The 19,581-nt window shown below is 48.2% G+C and overlaps 10 non-coding genes across 10 annotated transcripts; all 10 read left to right on the top strand.

Annotated features, from left to right (window-relative positions):
* Positions 1-1,467: 1,467 nt before the first annotated feature.
* On the top strand, positions 1,468-1,549 carry TRNAS-UGA (transfer RNA serine (anticodon UGA)). The gene has a single exon. It is a non-coding gene; the product is annotated as a tRNA-Ser (tRNA).
* Positions 1,550-2,090: 541 nt separating this feature from the next.
* Positions 2,091-2,172, top strand: TRNAS-UGA (transfer RNA serine (anticodon UGA)). The gene has a single exon. It is a non-coding gene; the product is annotated as a tRNA-Ser (tRNA).
* Positions 2,173-2,715: 543 nt separating this feature from the next.
* Positions 2,716-2,797, top strand: TRNAS-CGA (transfer RNA serine (anticodon CGA)). Its single transcript has one exon. It is a non-coding gene; the product is annotated as a tRNA-Ser (tRNA).
* A 1,170-nt stretch (positions 2,798-3,967) lies between these two features.
* On the top strand, positions 3,968-4,049 carry TRNAS-CGA (transfer RNA serine (anticodon CGA)). The gene has a single exon. It is a non-coding gene; the product is annotated as a tRNA-Ser (tRNA).
* A 544-nt stretch (positions 4,050-4,593) lies between these two features.
* TRNAS-UGA (transfer RNA serine (anticodon UGA)) lies at positions 4,594-4,675 on the top strand. Its single transcript has one exon. It is a non-coding gene; the product is annotated as a tRNA-Ser (tRNA).
* Positions 4,676-5,847: 1,172 nt separating this feature from the next.
* On the top strand, positions 5,848-5,929 carry TRNAS-CGA (transfer RNA serine (anticodon CGA)). Its single transcript has one exon. It is a non-coding gene; the product is annotated as a tRNA-Ser (tRNA).
* Positions 5,930-7,098: 1,169 nt separating this feature from the next.
* TRNAL-CAA (transfer RNA leucine (anticodon CAA)) lies at positions 7,099-7,180 on the top strand. The gene has a single exon. It is a non-coding gene; the product is annotated as a tRNA-Leu (tRNA).
* A 540-nt stretch (positions 7,181-7,720) lies between these two features.
* TRNAA-UGC (transfer RNA alanine (anticodon UGC)) lies at positions 7,721-7,802 on the top strand. The gene has a single exon. It is a non-coding gene; the product is annotated as a tRNA-Ala (tRNA).
* Positions 7,803-14,283: 6,481 nt separating this feature from the next.
* TRNAS-CGA (transfer RNA serine (anticodon CGA)) lies at positions 14,284-14,365 on the top strand. Its single transcript has one exon. It is a non-coding gene; the product is annotated as a tRNA-Ser (tRNA).
* Positions 14,366-14,907: 542 nt separating this feature from the next.
* TRNAL-CAA (transfer RNA leucine (anticodon CAA)) lies at positions 14,908-14,989 on the top strand. Its single transcript has one exon. It is a non-coding gene; the product is annotated as a tRNA-Leu (tRNA).
* Positions 14,990-19,581: the final 4,592 nt, after the last annotated feature.

Raw genomic sequence — 19,581 nt, 5'->3', positions numbered from 1 at the left:
GCGCAGTGATTGATTACCGCTCATCTGTGCCCTGTCACTCACTTTGAGTGATGCTTGTTGCTATTTTTATTAATTGTATGGAAGCATTCAAAATAAGTGGGGGATACAGGGCACTGCTGGTACGTGCCCCGTCCTGCCGTTACTTTAATTTTTAGGTCTCGGCCTGACGTGAGCAGCGTATGGCTCGTATACGACAACAGTGACATCATACTCATGCATCTGCGATGGCTGAGTGGTTAAGGCGTTGGACTCGAAATCCAATCTGGTTTCACTGCCAGGTTTGAATCCTGCTTGCAGCGTAGTGTGATCTTGCATGAACACCATTTTGTTTAGTTAAGTAAATGTTCATTTCTCGTTACGCAATCCTCATCAAGTCACAGAGTTAAATGGCAAAAACTCAAACTAGATGTAAACATTGAAACTATTTCCACACCTAGGAAGTGTTTTAGAGACCAGGTGGCTCGGAAGGGTTTGTAGTCTGGACCTATCCTGCCTGATCTAGACAAGTTACGAAAAGAGTAATTTTTTTTATGAAGCGTGTCTTGTTTAGGCTTTTGGACTCTTTCTGAGTACAATTAAGGGCCCGTTGCCACCGCCGTAATATAGGGAAACGAGGGTAGAAATATTCAGTGATTGATTACCGCTCATCTGTGCCCTGTCACTCACTTTGAGAAATGCGTATTGCTATTTTTATTAATTGTATGAAAGTATGCGAAATAAGTGAGGACAACAGGGCACTGCTGGTACGTGCCCCGTCCTTCCGTTACTTTATTTTTTAGGTCTCGGCCTGACATGAGTAGCGCATGGCTCGTATACGACAACAGTGACATTTTATTCATGCAGCTGCGATGGCTGAGTGGTTAAGGTGTTGTACTTGAAATCCAAAGGGGTTTTCCCGTGTAGGTTCGAATCCTGCTTGCAGCTTCATGAGATTTTGCATGAACACCATTTGGTTTAGTTAAGTAAATGTTCACTTCTCGTTACGCAATCCTCATCAAGTCACAGAGTTAAACGGCAAAAACTCAAACTAGATGTAAACATTGAGACAATTTCCCACATCCAGGAAGTGTTTTAGAGAGCAGGTGGCTCGGAAGGGTTCGTAGTCTGGACCTGTCCTGCCTGATCTAGACAAGTCATGAAAAGAGTACTTTTTTTATGAAGCGTGTCTTGTTTAAGCTTTTGGACTCTTTCTGAGTACACTTAAGGGCCCGTTGCCACCGCCGTAATATAGGGAAACGAGGATAGAAATGTGCAGTGATTGATTATCGCTCATCTGTGCCCTGTCACTCACTTTGAGTGATGCGTATTGCTCTTTTTATTAATTGTATGAAAGCATGCAAAATAAGTGAGGACAACAGGGCACCTCTGGTACGTGCCCCATCCTTCCGTTACTTTATTTTTTAGGTCTCGGCCTGACATGAGTAGCGCATGGCTCGTATACGACAACAGTGACATCCTACTCATGCAGCTGCGATGGCTGAGTGGTTAAGGTGTTGGACTTGAAATCCAATGGGGTTTCCCCGTGTAGGTTCGAATCCTGCTTGCAGCGTCATGAGATTTTGCATGAACACCATTTGGTTTAGTTAAGTAAATGTTCACTTCTCGTTACGCAATCCTCATCAAGTCACAGAGTTAAAAGGCAAAAACTCAAACTAGATGTAAACATTGAGACAATTTCCACACCCAGGAAGTGTTTTAGAGAGTAGGTGGCTCGGAAGGGTTCGTAGTTTGGACCTGTCCTGCCTGATCTAGACAAGTCATGAAAAGAGTACTTTTTTTATGAAGCGTGTCTTGTTTAGGCTTTTGGACTCTTTCTGAGTACAATTAAGGGCCCGTTGCCTCCGCCGTAATATAGGGAAACGAGGATAGAAATGTGCAGTGATTGATTACCGCTCATCTGTGCCCTGTCACTCACTTTTAGTGATGCGTATTGCAATTTTTATTAATTGTATGAAAGCATGCAAAATAAGTGAGGACAACAGGGTCTGCTGGTATGTGCCCCGTCCTTCCGTTACTTTATTTTTTAGGTCTCGACCTGACATAAGTAGCGCATGGCTCGTATACGACAACAGTGACATCATGCTCACGCAGCTGCGATGGCCGAGTGGTTAAGGTGTTGGATTTGAAATCCAATGGGGTTTCCCCGCGTAGGTTCGAATCCTGCTTGCAGCGGCATGAGATTTTGCATGAACACCATTTGGTTAAGTTAAGTAAATGTTCACTTCTCATTACGCAATCCTCATCAAGTCACAGAGTTAAACTGCAAAAACTCAAACTAGATGTAAACATTGAGACAATTTCCACACCCAGGAAGTGTTTTAGAGAGCAGGTGGCTCGGAAGGGTTCGTAGTCTGGACCTGTTCTGCCTGAAATAGACAAGTCATGAAAAGAGTACTTTTTTTTATGAAGCGTGTCTTGTTTAAGCTTTTGGACTCTTTCTGAGTACACTTAAGGGCCCGTTGCCACCGCCGTAATATAGGGAAACGAGGATAGAAATGTGCAGTGATTGATTACCGCTCATCGGTGCCCTGTCACTCACTTTGAGTGATGCGTATTGCTATTTTTATTAATTGTATGAAAGCATGCAAAATAAGTGAGGACAACAGGGCACTGCTGGTACGTGCCCCGTCCTTCTGTTACTTTATTTTTTTGGTCTCGGCCTGACATGAGCAGAGTATGGCTCGTATACTACAACAGTGACTTCATACTCATGCAGCTGCGATGGCCGAGTGGATAAGGCGTTGGACTCGAAATCCAATGGGGTTTCCCTGCGTAGGTTCGAATCCTGCTTGCAGCGTCATGAGATTTTGCATGAACACCATTCGGTTTAGTTAAGTAAATGTTCACTTCTCATTACACAATCCTCATCAAGTCACAGAGTTAAACGGCAAAAACTCAAACTAGATGTAAACATTGAGACAATTTCCCCACCCAGGAAGTGTTTTAGAGAGCAGGTGCCTCGGAAGGGTTCGTAGTGTGGACCTGTCCTGCCTGATCTAGACAAGTCATGAAAAGAGTAATTATTTTTTTTATGAAGCGTGTCTTGTTTAAGCTTTTGGACTCTTTCTTAGTGCACTTAAGGGCCCGTTACCACCGCCGTAATATAGGGAAAAGAGGGTAGAAATGCGCAGTGATTGATTACCGCTCATCTGTGCCCTGTCCCTCACTTTGAGTGATGCTTGTTGCTATTTTTATTAATTGTATGAAAGCATGCAAAATAAGTGAGGACAACAGTGCACTGCTGGTACGTGCCCCGTCCTTCTGTTACTTTAATTTTTAGGTCTCGGCCTGACGTGAGCAGAGTATGGCTCGTATACGACAACAGTGACGTCATACTCATGCAGCTGCGATGGCTGAGTGGTTAAGGCGTTGGGCTCGAAATCCAATCTGGCTTCCCTGCGCAGGTACGAATCCTGCTTGCAGCGTAGTGTGATTTTGCATGAACACCATTTAGTTTAGTTAAGTAAATGTTCACTTCTCGTTACGCAATCCTCATCAAGTCACAGAGTTAAATGGAAAAAACTCAAACTAGATGTACACATTGAGACAATTTCCACACCCAGGAAGTGTTTTAGAGAGCTGGTGGCTCGGAAGGGTTTATAGTCTGGACCTGTCCTGCCTGATCTAGACAAGTCATGAAAAGAGTACTTTTTTTTATGAAGCATGTCTTGTTTAGGCTTTTGGACTCTTTCTTAGTACACTTAAGGTCCCGTTACCACCGCCGTAATATAGGGAAAAGTGGGTAGAAACATGCAGTGATTGATTACCACTCATCTGTGCCCTTTTACTCACTTTGAGTGATGCATGTTGCTATTTTTATTAATTGTATGAAAGCATGAAAATAAGTGAGCACAACAGGGCACTGCTGGTACGTGCCCCGTCCTTCCGTTACTTTATTTTTTTGGTCTCGGCCAGACATGAGCAGAGCATGGCTCGTATACGACCACAGTGACATCATACTCATGCAGCTGCGATGGCCGAGTGTTTAAGGCGTTGGACTCGAAATCCAATGGGGTTTCCCTGCGCAGGTTCGAATCCTGCTTGCAGCGTAGTGTGATTTTGCATGAACACCATTTGGTTTAGTTAAGGAAATGTTCACTTCTCGTTACGCAATCCTCATCAAGTCACAGAGTTAAATGGCAAAAACTCAAAGTAGATGTAAACATTGAAACTATTTCCACACCTAGGAAGTGTTTTATAGAGCAGGTGGCTCGGAAGGGTTTGTAGTCTGGACCTATCCTGCCTGATCTAGACAAATTACGAAAAGAGTAATTTTTTTTTATGAAGCGTGTCTTGTTTAGGCTTTTGGACTCTTTCTGAGTACAATTAAGGGCCCGTTGCCACCGCCGTAATATAGGGAAACGAGGGTAGAAATGTTCAGTGATTGATTACAGCTCATCTGTGCCCTGTCACTCACTTTGAGAAATGCGTATTGCTATTTTTATTAATTGTATGAAAGTATGCGAAATAAGGGAAGACAACAGGGCACTGCTGGTACGTGCCCCGTCCTTCCGTTACTTTATTTTTTAGGTCTCGGCCTGACATGAGTAGCGCATGGCTCGTATACGACAACAGTGACATCATACTCATGCAGCTGCGATGGCCGAGTGGTTAAGGTGTTGGACTTGAAATCCAATGGGGTTTCCCCGTGTAGGTTTGAATCCTGCTTGCAGCGTCATGAGATTTTGCATGAACACCATTTGGTTTAGTTAAGTAAATGTTCACTTCTCGTTACGCAATCCTCATCAAGTCACAGAGTTAAACGGCAAAAACTCAAACTAGATGTAAACATTGAGACAATTTCCACACCCAGGAAGTGTTTTAGAGAGCAGGTGGCTCGGAAGGGTTCGTAGTCTGGACCTGTCCTGCCTGATCTAGACAAGTCATGAAAAGAGTACTTTTTTTTATGAAGCGTGTCTTGTTTAGGCTTTTGGACTCTTTCTGAGTACACTTAAGGGCCCGTTGCCACCGCCGTAATATAGGGAAACGAGGATAGAAATGTGCAGTGATTGATTACCGCTCATCTGTGCCCTGTCACTCACTTTGAGTGATGCGTATTGCTATTTTTATTAATTGTATGAAAGCATGAAAAATAAGTGAGGACAACAGGGCACTGCTGGTACGTGCCCCGTCCTTCCGTTACTCTATTTTTTAGGTCTCGGCCTGACATGAGTAGCGCATGGCTCGTATACGACAACAGTGACATCATACTCATGCAGCTGCGATGGCTGAGTGGTTAAGGTGTTGGACTTGAAATCTAATGGGGTTTCCCCGCGTAGGTTCGAATCCTGCTTGCAGCGTCATGAGATTTTGCATGAACACCATTTGGTTTAGTTAAGCAAATGTTCACTCCTCGTTACGCAATCCTCATCAAGTCACAGAGTTAAACGGCAAAAACTCAAACTAGATGTAAACATTGAGACAATTTCCACACCCAGGAAGTGTTTTAGAGAGCAGGTGGCTCGGAAGGGTTCGTAGTCTGGACCTGTCCTGCCTGATCTAGACAAGTCATGAAAAGAGTAATTATTTTTTTTATGAAGCGTGTCTTGTTTAAGCTTTTGGACTCTTTCTTAGTACACTTAAGGGCCCGTTACCACTGCCTTAATAATAGGGAAAAGAGGGTAGAAATGCGCAGTGATTGATTACCGCTCATCTGTGCCCTGTCACTCACTTTGAGTGATGCTTGTTGCTATTTTTATTAATTGTATGAAAGCATTCAAAATAAGTGGGGGATACAGGGCACTGCTGGTACGTGCCCCGTCCTGCCGTTACTTTAATTTTTAGGTCTCGGCCTGACGTGAGCAGCGTATGGCTCGTATACGACAACAGTGACATCATACTCATGCAGCTGCAATGGCTGAGTGGTTAAGGCGTTGGACTCGAAATCCAATCTGGTTTCCCTGCGCAGGTTCAAATTCTGCTTGCAGCGTAGTGTGATTTTGCATGAACACCATTTGGTTTAGTTAAGGAAATGTTCACTTCTCGTTACGCAATCCTCATCAAGTCACAGAGTTAAATGGCAAAAACTCAAACTAGATGTAAACATTGAAACAATTTCCACACCTAGGAAGTGTTTTAGAGAGCAGGTGGCTCGGAAGGGTTTGTAGTCTGGACCTATCCTGCCTGATCTATACAAGTTACGAAATGAGTAATTTTTTTATGAAGCGTGTCTTGTTTAGGCTTTTGGACTCTTTCTGAGTACACTTAAGGGCCCGTTGCCACCGCCGTAATATATGGAAACGAGGGTAGAAATGTGCAGTGATTGATTACCGCTCATCTGTGCCCTGTCACTCATTTTGAGTGATGCATATTGCTATTTTTATTGATTGTATGAAAGTATGCGAAATAAGTGAGGACAAAAGGGCACTGCTGGTATGTGCCCCGTCCTTCCGTTACTTTATTTTTTAGGTCTCGACCTGACATGAGTAGCGCATGGCTTGTATACGACAACTGTGACATCATACTCACGCAGCTGCGATGGCCGAGTGGTTAAGGTGTTGGAATTGAACTCCAATGGGGTTTCCCCCGCGTAGGTTTGAATCCTGCTTGCAGCGTCATGAGATTTTGCGTGAACACCATTTGGTTTAGTTAAGTAAACGTTCACTTCTCATTACGCAATCCTCATCAAGTCACAGAGTTAAACTGCAAAAACTCAAACTAGATGTAAACATTGAGACAATTTCCACACCCAGGAAGTGTTTTAGAGAACAGGTGGCTTGGAAGGGTTCGTAGTCTGGACCTGTCCTGCCTGATCTAGACAAGTCATAAAAAGAGTAAAAAATGTTTATGAAGCGTGTCTTGTTTAGGCTTATGGACTCTTTCTGAGTACACTTAAGGGCTTGTTGCCACCGCCGTTATATAGGGAAAAGAGCGTAGAAGTGCGCAGTGATTGATTACCGCTCATCTGTGCCCTGTCACTCACTTTGAGTGATGCGTGTTGCTATTTTTATTAATTGTATGAAAGCATTCAAAATAAGTGGGGTATATAGGGCACTGCTGGTACGTGCCCCATCCTGCCGTTACTTTAATTTTTAAGTCCTGGCCTGACGTGAGCAGCGTAAGGCTCGTATTCGACAACAGTGACATCATTCTCAGGGAGCTGCGATGGACGAGTGGTTAAGGAGTAGGACTCAAAATCCAATGGGGTTTCCCTGCGCAGGTTCAAATCCTGCTTGCAGCGTAGTGTGATTTTGCATGAACACCATTTGGTTTAGTTAAGGAAATGTTCACTTCTCGTTACGCAATCCTCATCAAGTCACAGAGTTAAATTGCAAAAACTCAAACTAGATGTAAACATTGAGACAATTTCCACACCCAGGAAGTGTTCTAGAGAGCTGGTGGCTCGGAAGGGACCATAGTCTGGACCTGTCCTGCCTGATCTAGACAAGTCACGAAAAGAGGAATTTTTTTATGAAGCGTGTCTAGTTTTGGCTTTTGGACTCTTTCTGAGTACACTTAAGGGCCCATTGCCACCGCCGTAATTTAGGGAAAAGTGGATAGAAATATGCAGTGATTGATTACCTCTCATCTGTGCCCTGTCACTCTATTTGTGTGATGCATGTTGCTATTTTATTAATTGTATGAAAGCATGCAATATAAGTGAGGGCAACAGGGCACTGCTGGTACCTGCCCGACCTGCCGTTACTTTAATTTTTAGGTCTCGGCCTGACGTGAGCAGCGTATGGCTCTAATACGACAACAGTAACTTCATCCTCAGGGAGCTACTTTGGTCGAGTGGTTAAGGAGTTGGACTTGCAATCCAATGGGGTATCCCTGCGTAGGTTCGAATCCTGCTTGCAGCGTCGTGAGATTTTGCATGAACACCATTTGATTTAGTTAAGTAAATGTTCACATCTCCACACCCAGGAAGTGTTTTAGAGAGCAGGTGGCTAGGAAGGGTTCGTAGTCTGGACCTGTCCTGCCTGATCTAGACAAGTCACGAAAAGAGTAATTTTTTTTATGAAGCGTGTCTTGTTTAGGCTTTTGGACTCTTTCTGAGTACACTTAAGGGCCCGTTGCCACCGCCTTATTATAGGGAAAAGAGGGTAAAAATGTGCAGTGATTGATTACCGCTAATTTGTGCCCTGTCACTCACTTTGAGTGATGCGTGTTGCTATTTTTATTAATTGTATGAAAGCATTCAAAATAAGTGGGGGATACAGGGCACTGCTGGTACGTGCCCCGTCCTGCCGTTACTTTAATTTTTAGGTTTCGGCCTGACGTGAGTAGCGCTTGGCTCTTATACGACAACAGTGACATCATGCTTACGGAGCTGCGATGGCCGAGTGGTTAAGGCGTTGGATTTGAAATCCAATGGGGTTTCCCTGAGTAGGTTCGAATCCTGCTTGCAATGTCATGCGTTTTTGCATGAATACTATTTGGTTTAGTTAAGTAAATGTTCACTTCTCGTTACGCAATCCTCATCAAGTCACAGAGTTAAACGGCAAAAACTCAAACTAGATGTAAACATTGAGACAATTTCCACACCCAGGTAGTGTTTTAGAGAGCAGGTGGCTCGGAAGGGTTCGTAGTCTGGACCTGTCCTGCCTGATCTAGACAAGTCATGAAAAGAGTACTTTTTTTTATGAAGCGTGTCTTGTTTAGGCTCACAGCTCTTGAGGCACAGCCGGGAGCAGGGAAAGACAAATCTTTTTAAAAACTGCACAGATTTACTTGTAATTTTAAAACGCCGTACCTGCACCACCCTTTCCCCACGCAGCAGACTGCATGCTGACATAGGCAAAGGATTCCCAGCTGTAGCGACTGGATTGGCCTGTCGCCAGGACACGCCCACTACCGAAGCCACGCCCCCTTTGACACAAAACGCGCGCTGATCACGAGCGTTGCGTTTGTTAGCTCACAGCTCTTGAGGCACAGCCGGGAGCAGGGACAGACAAATCTTTTTAAAAACTGCACATATTTACTTGTAATTTTAAAGCGCCGTACCTGCACCACCCTTTCCCCACGCAGCAGACTGCATGCTGACGTGGGGAAAGGATTCCCAGCTGTAGCGACTGGATTGGCCTGTACCCAGGACACGCCCACTACCGAAGCCACGCCCCCTTTGACACAAAACGCGCGCTGATCACGAGCGCTGCGTTTGTTAGCTCACAGCTCTTGAGGCACAGCCGGGTGCAGGGACAGACAAATCTTTTTAAAAACTGCACAGATTTACTTGTAATTTTAAAGCACCGTACCTGCACCACCCTTTCCCCACGCAGCAGACTGCATGCTGACGTAGGCAAAGGATTCCCAGCTGTAGTGACTGGATTGGCCTGTTGCCAGGACACGCCCACTACCGAAGCCACGCCCCCTTTGACCCCCCCCCCCTCTGCTACAAAGCATGTGCCTCCATCGGAAGCGCAGCGGACGAGCTCAGCGGGCGCAACGAATGCGCGCCAAAGGCGCGCATAAGGCAAGCTCGTCTGCGCTCGTCCGCGCTGAGACCGAGCTTAGGGTCCCCCCCCCCCACCCGTTGCACACCAGCCCAGGATGCGCTCAGATACAGCAGGAGCACACTCATGCTACTGAACGCACAGGCAGGAAAAACTGAGTGCCCATGCTTAGCTCCTCACGCAGTACAACAGGACGATAAGACTTGCCCTCACTGTCTAGTCCGGCTTCCATACATCAACCCCCTCCCCCCTAAATCAATCCTGATGCCTTATCCTAGCCCTGACAACATCAAGACCCTTTCCCCATCTACCCAAGGTGGAACCGAGCCCAGCATTAAAGGGGAATTAATCAACGGACTGCTAAATGTCTGATCCCTTCCAAAACACACCACTGAAATACAGCTTCTGATATAGACTAACAACCTCGACATCCTGTTCCTAACAGAGACATGGATGGCTGAATGGATAGAGTCAGAGCTAGGCCTAGCATGCCCAGACGGGTTCAAGATCATTCAGAAACCCAGAAACTCAGGTCGAGGAGGAGGCCTGGGGGTCATTTTCAGGGAACAACTAAACATCACTACCCTGGAAGTTGACACCGTTCCCTCTGTTGAAATCCTCGGGATTTCTATAAAACATGATTCCAAACATTGCCTCACGGCCCTGGTATGTTACAGACCTCCGGGGCACTTCAATGCCTCCCAACAGCAGGAATTTATTGCGGTCATAAATAATATGTCTATCTCCCACAACAGGCTGCTGATACTGGGCGATTTTAACATATGGGACAATGACCAACTACGTACGGCCCTGCACAACATCACTCAATCCTGCCACAATCTAGGGCTGAAACAGTGGATAAACACTCCTACACATATACTAGGAAACACGCTTGATCTAATTTTTGCGGCAGAAGACTCACTGACCCTAGACTCTACTCTCCCAGTAGGCTGGTCAGACCACTATCTCCTCAGGTTCAAATCCCATACCCCGTCCCACACAGGATCCAAGAGACCGCATGTCAAAACCTTCTTAGGTTGCGACTGGAAGAACCTGTTAAAGAGGAAAGAGGAGGGAAAGCTCGATTTACACCAGATCGGGGCCTCGTTCAAAATAGAGAATGATGTCACCACAAATTATCTCTCCTTTTGCCACGAGACCACAAAAAACTCGATGCCATCATCCCACTGAAAACAATCACAAAAAGGGGAAACCCTTCCGCCCCCTGGTATACAGATAAACTGAAAGAACTAAAAAACATCTGTAAAAAGGCGGAGAAGCTCTGGAGGAAAAGCTACTCAGACCAGGAGAAAGCACGTTGGAGGATCACCATCTTACAATACAAGAAAGAAATAACCACAGCCAAATCCAACTACTTTACCGAGATCATCCTCAAAAGCTCTAATAAAACCCGGGATACCTTCAGGATTATTAAAGAACTCTCTCACCCCGCCTGTGCTAACAGCCAAATCAAGCCCTCACAAGAACTCTGCGATGGACTTGCAGTGTTCTTTCAGGACAAAATCAGCAAAATCGTAGATGGCATGAAGAGCTATCCCACCTCCTCACTGCCAGACAACATTTCTCTAACGAACGACACCCACCCCCTCTCAAATGCTATCATGGAAAACTTTTTGATCCCCTCGGAACAAGAATTTCTAACAACAGCCCTCAATACCTTTTCAGGCTCTCCTTTAGACCCTCTTCCCCATAGAATAGCAAAGAAATTTGAGGACGATGTTCTACCAGCTCTGCACCAACTATGCAATCAATCTCTGCGTACAGGCTCCGTGCCCAAAGACTGGAAACTGGCGATTGTCACCCCGCTCTTAAAAAAACCAAATCTGGACCCCAACTGCCAGAAAAACTACCGACCCATATCCCTCTTACCATACCCAATAAAGATCATAGAGAGATGGGTCAGCAGATCCCTAGCCCTCTTCCTAGAAACCAACAACATCCTGGAAGAGGAGCAGTTTGGCTTCAGACCAGTACATGGAACGGAGTCAGCCCTGCTGACAATCATGGATGACCTGCGAATGAGGGCGGACAGGGGAGAATCAGCAACTCTGATTCTGCTTGACCTGTCCGCCGCATTCGATACGGTGAACCACGGCATTCTGATAGAAAGACTGATGAACATCGGAGTCAGAGGGGTCGCGCTTGACTGGTTCCGCTCCTACCTGACAGACAGGTGGCAGGCAGTGGCAATCCCCCCCTACCAATCAGAATTCATCAAAGTCCCGCACGGGTCCCGCAGGGGTCTGCTATCAGTCCCATACTTTTTAATATATACATGCAACCCCTGATGCGGATCATTAAAAGCCATGGCATCAGCGTGACAAACTACGCAGATGATACCCAGCTGATAATCTCGCTTGACGGTACCCGAGCAAGCTCCCTGGAAACCTTCCACACTTGTATGCTGGAAATGTCTCTTTGGCTCAATCAGAACTCACTAAAATTAAACAGTGAGAAAACTGAAATATTGCACTGTACGGTAGGAAAAATCCCCCAAAATCTTCCACCAGACTTTTGGCCTCAGTCGATAGGGGATTCTCCCACCCCTGTGAGCTCAGTCAAAAATCTCGGAGTCACTATCAACAACAAACTAAGCCTTGAGACAAACGTCAACAAGCAGGTCAGCTGCTGTTTCGCCCTACTGAGAGGACTCCGCAGGCTGCTACCTCTTCTGCCCCCACAGACCAGAGCCGACATAGTCAGGAGCACTATCCTCAGCCGCCTGGATTACTGCAATGCTCACCTGCTGGAATCCCCTGCCTATCTCATAACCAGACTCCAGAGTGTCCAGGCAGCTGCAGTCAAACTGGCACTTTCCTGTGAGCGAAGATCCTCTACCACCCTTGCCCTGGCTGACCTACATTGGCTGCCCATACACCAAAGGATCTGCTTTAAATCCCTATGTATCGTCTTCAGGGCAGTTCATGGACTAGGTCCACGACCACTCCAGAACAAATTCAAGTGGTACGAGCCCACCCGGTCCCTCCGATCCTCATCCCTACACTTCATTAGTGTCCCTAGGATCAAGAAAGCAACCTGCGGGGGATGAGCTTTCAGCATTGCTGCAGCCCATCTTTGGAACAACCTCCCCATCGACATCAGAAAAATCAATGACCTTCTGACCTTTCGGAAAAAAGTAAAAACCTGGCTTTTTCCAAAAAACTCTCCCAAAACTCATCACCATAAATAAATTCTCCCAGCCCCTTCTCCTGTCCATGCTCCTGCCCCCCCATAAAGCTGTAGCCATATAACTAAGCGCCAGGATGCCCGCAGGGTTACAGAGCGCTCTATAAATGCCATAAATAAATAAATAAATAAATAAATAGGCCTATGGACTCTTTCTGAGTACTCTTAAGGGCCCGTTGCCACCACCGTAATATAGGGAAAAGAGGGTAGAAATGCGCAGTGATTGATTACCGCTCATCTGTGCCCTGTCACTCACTTTGAGTGATGCGTGTTGCTATTTTTATTAATTGTATGAAAGCATGAGAAATAAGTGAGGACAACAGGGCACTGCTGGTATGTGCCCCGTCCTTCCGTTACTTTATTTTTTAGCTCTCGGCCTGACGTGAGTAGCGCATGGCTTGTATATGACAACAGTGACATCATACTCACGCAGCTGCGATGGCCGAGTGGTGAAGGCATTGGACATGAAATCCAATGGGGTTTCCCCACGTAGGTTCGAATCCTGCTTGCAGCGTCATGAGATTTTGCATGAACACCATTTGGTTTAGTTAAGTAAATGTTCACTTCTCGTTACGCAATCCTCATCAAGTGACAGAGTTAAATGGCAAAAACTCAAACTATATGTAAACATTGAGACAATTTCCACGCCCAGGAAGTGTTTTAGAGAGCAGGTGGCTAGAAGGGTTCGTAGTCTGTCCCTGTACTGCCTGATCTAGACAAGTCATGAAAAGAGTACTTTTTTATGAAGCGTGTCTTGTTTAAGCTTTTGGACTCTTTCTGAGTACACTTAAGGGCCCGTTGCCACCGCCGTAATATAGAGAAAAGATGCTAGAAATGCGCAGTGTTTGATTACCGCTCATCTGTGCCCTGTCACTCACTTTGAGTGAGGCGGGTTGCTATTTTTATTAATTGTATGAAAGCATTCAAAATAAGTGGGGGATACAGGGCACTGCTGGTACGTGCCCCGTCCTGCCGTTACTTTAATTTTTAGGTCTCGGCCTGACGTGAGCAGCATATGGCTCGTATACGACAACAGTGACATCATACTCACGCAACTGTGATGGCCGAGTGGTTAAAGCGTTGGACTTGAAATCCAATGTGGTTTCCCTGTGTAGATTCGAATCCTGCTTGCAGCGTCATGAGATTTTGCATGAACACCATTTGATTTACTTAAGTAAATGTTCACTTCTCGTTACGCAATCCTCATCAAGTCACTGAGTTAAATGGCAAAAACTCAAACTAGATGTAAACATTGAGACAATTATCACACCCTCGAAGTGTTTTAGAGAGCATGTGGCTCGGAAGGGTTCGTATTCTGGACCTGTCCTTGCCTGATCTAGACAAGTCATGAAAAGAGTACTTTTTTTTCATGAAGCATGTCTTGTTTAGGCTTTTGGACTCTTTCTTAGTACACTTAAGGGCCCGTTACAACCGCCGTAATATAGGGAAAAGTGGGTAGAAATATGCAGTGATTGATTACCGCTCATCTGTGCCCTTTCACTCACTTTGAATGATGCGTGTTGCTATTTTTATTAATTGTATGAAACCATGCAAAGTAAGTGAGGACAACAGGGCACTGCTGGTACCTGCCCCGTCCTTCCGTTACTTTATTGTTTAGGTCTCGGCCTGACGTGAGCAGCGCATGGCTCGTATACGACAACAGTGACATCATACTGATGGAGCTGCGATGGCCAAGTGGTTAAGGCGTTGGACTCGAAATCCAATGGGGTTTCCCTGCACAGGTTTGAATCCTGCTTGCAGCGTAGTGTGATTTTGCATGAACACCATTTGGTTTAGGTAAGGAAATGTTCACTTCTCGTAACGCAATCCTCATCAAGTCACAGAGTTAAATAGCAAAAACTCAAACTAAATGTCAACATTAATACAATTCCCACACTCAGGAAGTGCTTTAGAGAGCAGGTGGCAGGGAAAGGTTCGTAGTCCGGACCTGTCCTGCCTGATCTTGACAAGTCACAAAAAGAGTAATTTTTTTTATGAAGCGTGCCTTGTTTAGGCTTTTGGATTCTTACTGAGTACACTTAAGGGCCCGTTGCCACCGCCGTAATATAGGGAAAAGAGGGTAGAAATATGCAGTGATTGATTACCGCTCATCTGTGCCCTGTCACTCTATTTGTGTGATGCATGTTGCTATTTTATTAATTGTATGAAAGCATGCAAAATAAGTGAGGGCAACAGGGCACTGCTGGTACCTGCCCCATCCTTCCGTTACTTTATTTTTTAGGTCACAGCCTGACGTGAGCAGTGCATGGCTCGTATATGACAACAGTGGCAGTATACTAAGGGAGCTGTGATGGCTGAGTGGTTAAGGCATTGGACTCAAAATCCAATTGGGTTTCCCTGCGCAGATTCGAATCCTGCTTGCAGCGTAGTGTGATTTTGCATGAACACCATTTGGTTTAGTTAAGAAAATGTTCACTTCTCGTTACGCAATCCTCATCAAGTCACAGAGTTAAATAGCAAAAACTCAAACTAAATGTAAACATTAAGACAATTCCCAAACTCAGGAAGTGTTTTAGAGAGCAGGTGGCAGGGAAGGGTTCGTAGTCCGGACCTGTCCTGCCTGATATTGACGAGTCACGAAAAGAGAATTTTTTTTATGTAGCTTGTCTTGTTTAGGCTTTTGGATTCTTTCTGAGTACACTTAAGGACCCGGTCCCAGTGCTGTAATATGGGGAAAAGAGGGTAGACATGCGCAGTGATTGATTACCGCTCATCTGTGTCCTGCCACTCACTTTGAGTGATGCATGTTGCTATTTTTATTAATTGTATGAAAGCATGCAAAATAAGTGGGGGAAACAGGGCGCTGCTGGTACGTGCCCTGTCCTGCCGTTACTTTAATTTTTAGGTCTCGGCCTGACGTAAGCAGCGCATGACTCATATACGACAACAGTGATATCATATACACGGAGCTTCGATGGCCGAGTGGTTAAGGTGTTGGACTTGAAATCAAATGGGATTTCCCAGAGTAGTTTTGAATCCTGCTTGCAGCGTCATGCGTTTTTGCATGAATACCATTTGGTTTAGTTAAGTAAATGTTCACTTCTCGTTACGCAATCCTCATCAAGTCACAGAGTTAAATGGCAAACACTCAAACTAGATGTAAACATTGAAAAAATTTCCACACCCAGGAAGTGTTTTAGAGAGCTGGTGGCTCGGAAGGGTTCGTAGTCTGGACCTGTCCTGCCTGATCTGAACAAGTCACGAAAAGAGGAATTTTTTTTATGAAGCGTGTCTAGTTAAGGCTTGTGGACTCTTTCTGAGTACACTTAAGGGCCCGTTGCCACCGCCGTAATATAGGGAAAAGTGGGTAGAAATATGCAGTGATTGATTACCGCTCATCTGTGCCCTGTCACTCTATTTATGTGATGCATGTTGCTATTTTATTAATTGTATGAAAGCATGCAAAATAAGTGAGGGCAACAGGGCACTGCTGGTACCTGTCCCGTCATTCCGTTACTTTATTTATCTGAAAGAAACACGTTAGTATTAGATTCCTTACCTCAGAATATCCCCAGGCGTCAGACTGGATCCGGAAATTTTTGCGTAGCAATACCCCTGCGCGTCGTTAGGCGTCGTCCGTCGGCGTCGTCTGCGCCGGAATGACGCCGTCGGAGTACTTAGACGCCGCCCATGCGTGCTGACGTCAGTTCTTCTTCTTTTCCGCTCCAGCTAGCGCAGATACGGAGAAGCTCTACCCCTCAGTCACTTTTTGACTAAAACTTTTTTGATCATTTTTGATCTCTTCGAGTCGTTTGCGACTCTTCAGGTGCCAGTAGGGATGCCCGGGTTCAAACCCTGCTCGAAGAGTAGTCGACTGATGTCGAGTACCGACCCCCATCGCCGGTGTCTGCAGTGCCTAGGCCTCGACCACGACGACCGTTCCTGTTCCGACTGTCGAGCTCTGATGTCGAATGCTAGGTGGGAGCGGTCCTGCAAGCGGCTCGAGCTCCGGCAGTCGGCCCCGCGCCATTCGAGGTCCTGGTCCCATGGGAGGTCGGGGGATCGGTCGTGGGGACGGAGCCCCCGCAGCTCCGGAAGTCGGCATCGGTCTTCTGGTTCCTCCTCAGGTAAGAAGCATGAGAGGTCAGAGCGGCGTCATCGCTCCTCCGACCGCCCCCGACGCTCACCCGACGTGCCTTGGGTTTTGAGTGGCACCACCCACGCGGCTCCGCAGCAGTCGCTTGCGCCGCATCCTGCCCCACACCTTCGGGTCCCTGAACAGGGTGCGACGCTAGAGGAGATCGAGCGGTACCTCATGGCCATGAGGTCGCTCTCTTCTCCACCGGACCCCACGGCGCCTTCGTGCCCAGTGGGTCCGCCTCCGGGGCCTGGCCGGTCGCGTGCTTCGGCACCGACGCCGCAGACGGCTTCGGCCTCGGCGCCGCCGGCGGCTTTGATCCCGGCGCCTCAGGCCCCGGCTGGATCCGGCTCCGGATCCGGGTCGACGCCGGTCGACCTTACGACCTCACCGGCGCCGCCCCTAAAGGTGTCACGACCGGCGCCGACTTCGGCTGACGCCGGCCCCAGTTCTTCTGTCAATCCCGTTCAGCCATCGACACGGCCCCGTTGGGCGCCGTACGAGACGGCTTTGGGTACATTCTACTTTAATGAACGGGACCCAATTGTTGATCCTGGCTACCAGGCATTGGGTGACGAAGAGGACTGGGAGGGGTCTGAGGACCCTCTGGCACGGGAGTGTCAGGACCAAGCGGACTGGACAGAGGAGCTTGGGGAAGCTAGCGGCCTGGAACTCTCTCCGGACACTGGTTTTGTCTCCCCTCCAACCGTGGCTATAGAGGAGGGGGCAGCCTATAGCATAGTTCTGATGCGGGCGGCTAAGGCCTTAAACCTTACGCTCCCCTCAGCGGCCGTGAGTTCTAATCTCCTCACCGAGGTCCTCAAACCACAGTCAAGCTCGGTTGAGCCTCTGCTGCCGTTCAATGAGGCCTTATGTGACGTTCTGCTGGGCACCTGGTCCAAGCCCGCCTCAGGACAGCCTGTGGACAGGAACGTGGCCAGACTCTACCGCCCGGCTTCGGGTGACCCAAGCTTCCTGTCGACCCATCCAACCCCCGAGAACCTGGTTATCCAGGCCTCTAACTCCCAGACCACGTTCCCGTCGGCCCCTCCCGACAGGGAATCCAAGAGGTTTGAACAATTTGGCAAGAAAGTGTTCTCGTCCCTTAGTCTGGGACTGCGGTCAGTCAACACCGCATGCCTCTTGGGCTGCTACACCCACACCCTGTGGGACACGGTTGCGGACGTGCTGCCACAATGCCCTGAGGAGGTCAGGACTAAACTCGCCCAAGCCCTAGCGGAGGGTCGAGATGCGGCACAGTACTCTATCCGGTGCAGACTGGATACCACCGATACGCTAGGCAGAGCGATGGCCACGACAGTGGCGGTCAGACGCCACGCCTGGCTACGGTGCACCAATTTTTCGGCCGATGTCCAGGCCACACTTCTGGACATGCCGTTTGATGGCCGTCGCCTGTTTGGCGACCAGGCAGACCACGCGCTTGAGCACTTTAAGGACTCCAGGGCTACGGCCAAGTCCTAGGGCCTCTCGGCCTGCGCCAGCAAATGGGTGCCTTTCGCTCCTTTCGTGGCAAAGGAAGGGGCGCCCCCACACGGACCGTCAGCCACGCGCCGCAGCAGAATGTCCAGCGTGATTGGCGGATGTGGGAACCGCCGGGGAGGCGGTCGGGGTCCAGGGCGAGGCCAGTCCGGACCCGCTCCTTCAGCACCCGCTTCAAAACCGTCCTAGTCCGAGTTTTCAGGCCCATGTGATGCCAGTGGGGGGTAGGGTCCGCCATCACCTCTTCCACTGGCGCACAGTCACATCGGACAGGTGGGTGCGGCAAATCGTCCGAAGGGGCTACTCCCTCCCCTTCGAGTCGACACCTCCAGCCATGCCACTGCAGTACCACCGCGTGTCGGGGGACCACTTGCACCTTCTGCAGGAGGAAGTTATGGACCTCTTGGCCAAGGGGGCCATCAAGCGCGTTCCTGGGCCAGAAGTAGGGTGTGGTTGCTACTCCCACTATTTTCTGGTACCCAAGAAGGGCAAAGGGGGCCTACGCCCTATCTTGGACCTACGGAGCGTCAATGGCTTCCTCCCGAAGGAGAAGTTCAAAATGTTGACTTTAGTTCAAGTCTTGGCTGCCCTAGACCCGCAAGACTGGATGGTGGCGTTGGACTTGCAGGACGCCTACTTTCACTTCCCCGTCCTGCCGGCCCACCGACGTTACCTGCGGTTCACGGTAGGCCACGAGCATTTTCAGTTCACTGTGCTCCCCTTTGGTGTTACCAGCGCCCCACGGGTGTTCACGAAAGTGATGGCGGTGGTCGCAGCTCATCTGCGCAGGTTGGGGGTTTCAGTCTTCCCCCTACCTCGACGACTGGTTGTTGAAGGCTGGCTCGCCCCAAACAGTCGTCAACCACCTCCGGATTACGGCAGATCTCCTGCACCTGCTGGGGTTTTCCATCAACGTGCCGAAATCAAACCTGTGCCCCTCCTAAAAGCTCCTCTTCATCGGAGCAGTTCTGGACTCGGCGCAGTTTCGGGTTTATCCTCCCGAGCAGCGAGTCCGGGATATTCAGGCTTTGATTCCCATCTTCCAGCCGTTATCCCGGGTTTCGGTCAGGTTGACGCTGCGGCTCCTGGGGCTGATGGCTTCCTGCATCCTTCTTGTGCATCACGCCCGGTGGCGGATGCGGGCTCTGCAGTGGGACCTGAAGTTTCAGTGGGCCCATCATCAAGGCAACCTGTCCGACCATGTCCTGATCTCGGAGGGCGCTGTGAGACAGTTGCAGTGGTGGCTCACGGACCGCGATTGGGTCAACGGCAGATCCCTCTCCCCTCCCCAACCAGAGCACATAGTTGTGACGGACCCGTCCCTCCAGGACTGGGGAGGCCACATGGGAGAGGTGGAGATCAGAGGCCTCTGGTCTCCGG

This window comes from Lissotriton vulgaris, chromosome 11 (assembly GCF_964263255.1).
Source record: "Lissotriton vulgaris chromosome 11, aLisVul1.2, whole genome shotgun sequence".
NCBI classification, from domain to species: Eukaryota; Metazoa; Chordata; class Amphibia; order Caudata; family Salamandridae; genus Lissotriton; species Lissotriton vulgaris.
The sequence above is the reverse complement of the archived record's forward strand: the minus strand, read 5'-3'. Positions and strand labels throughout refer to the sequence as shown.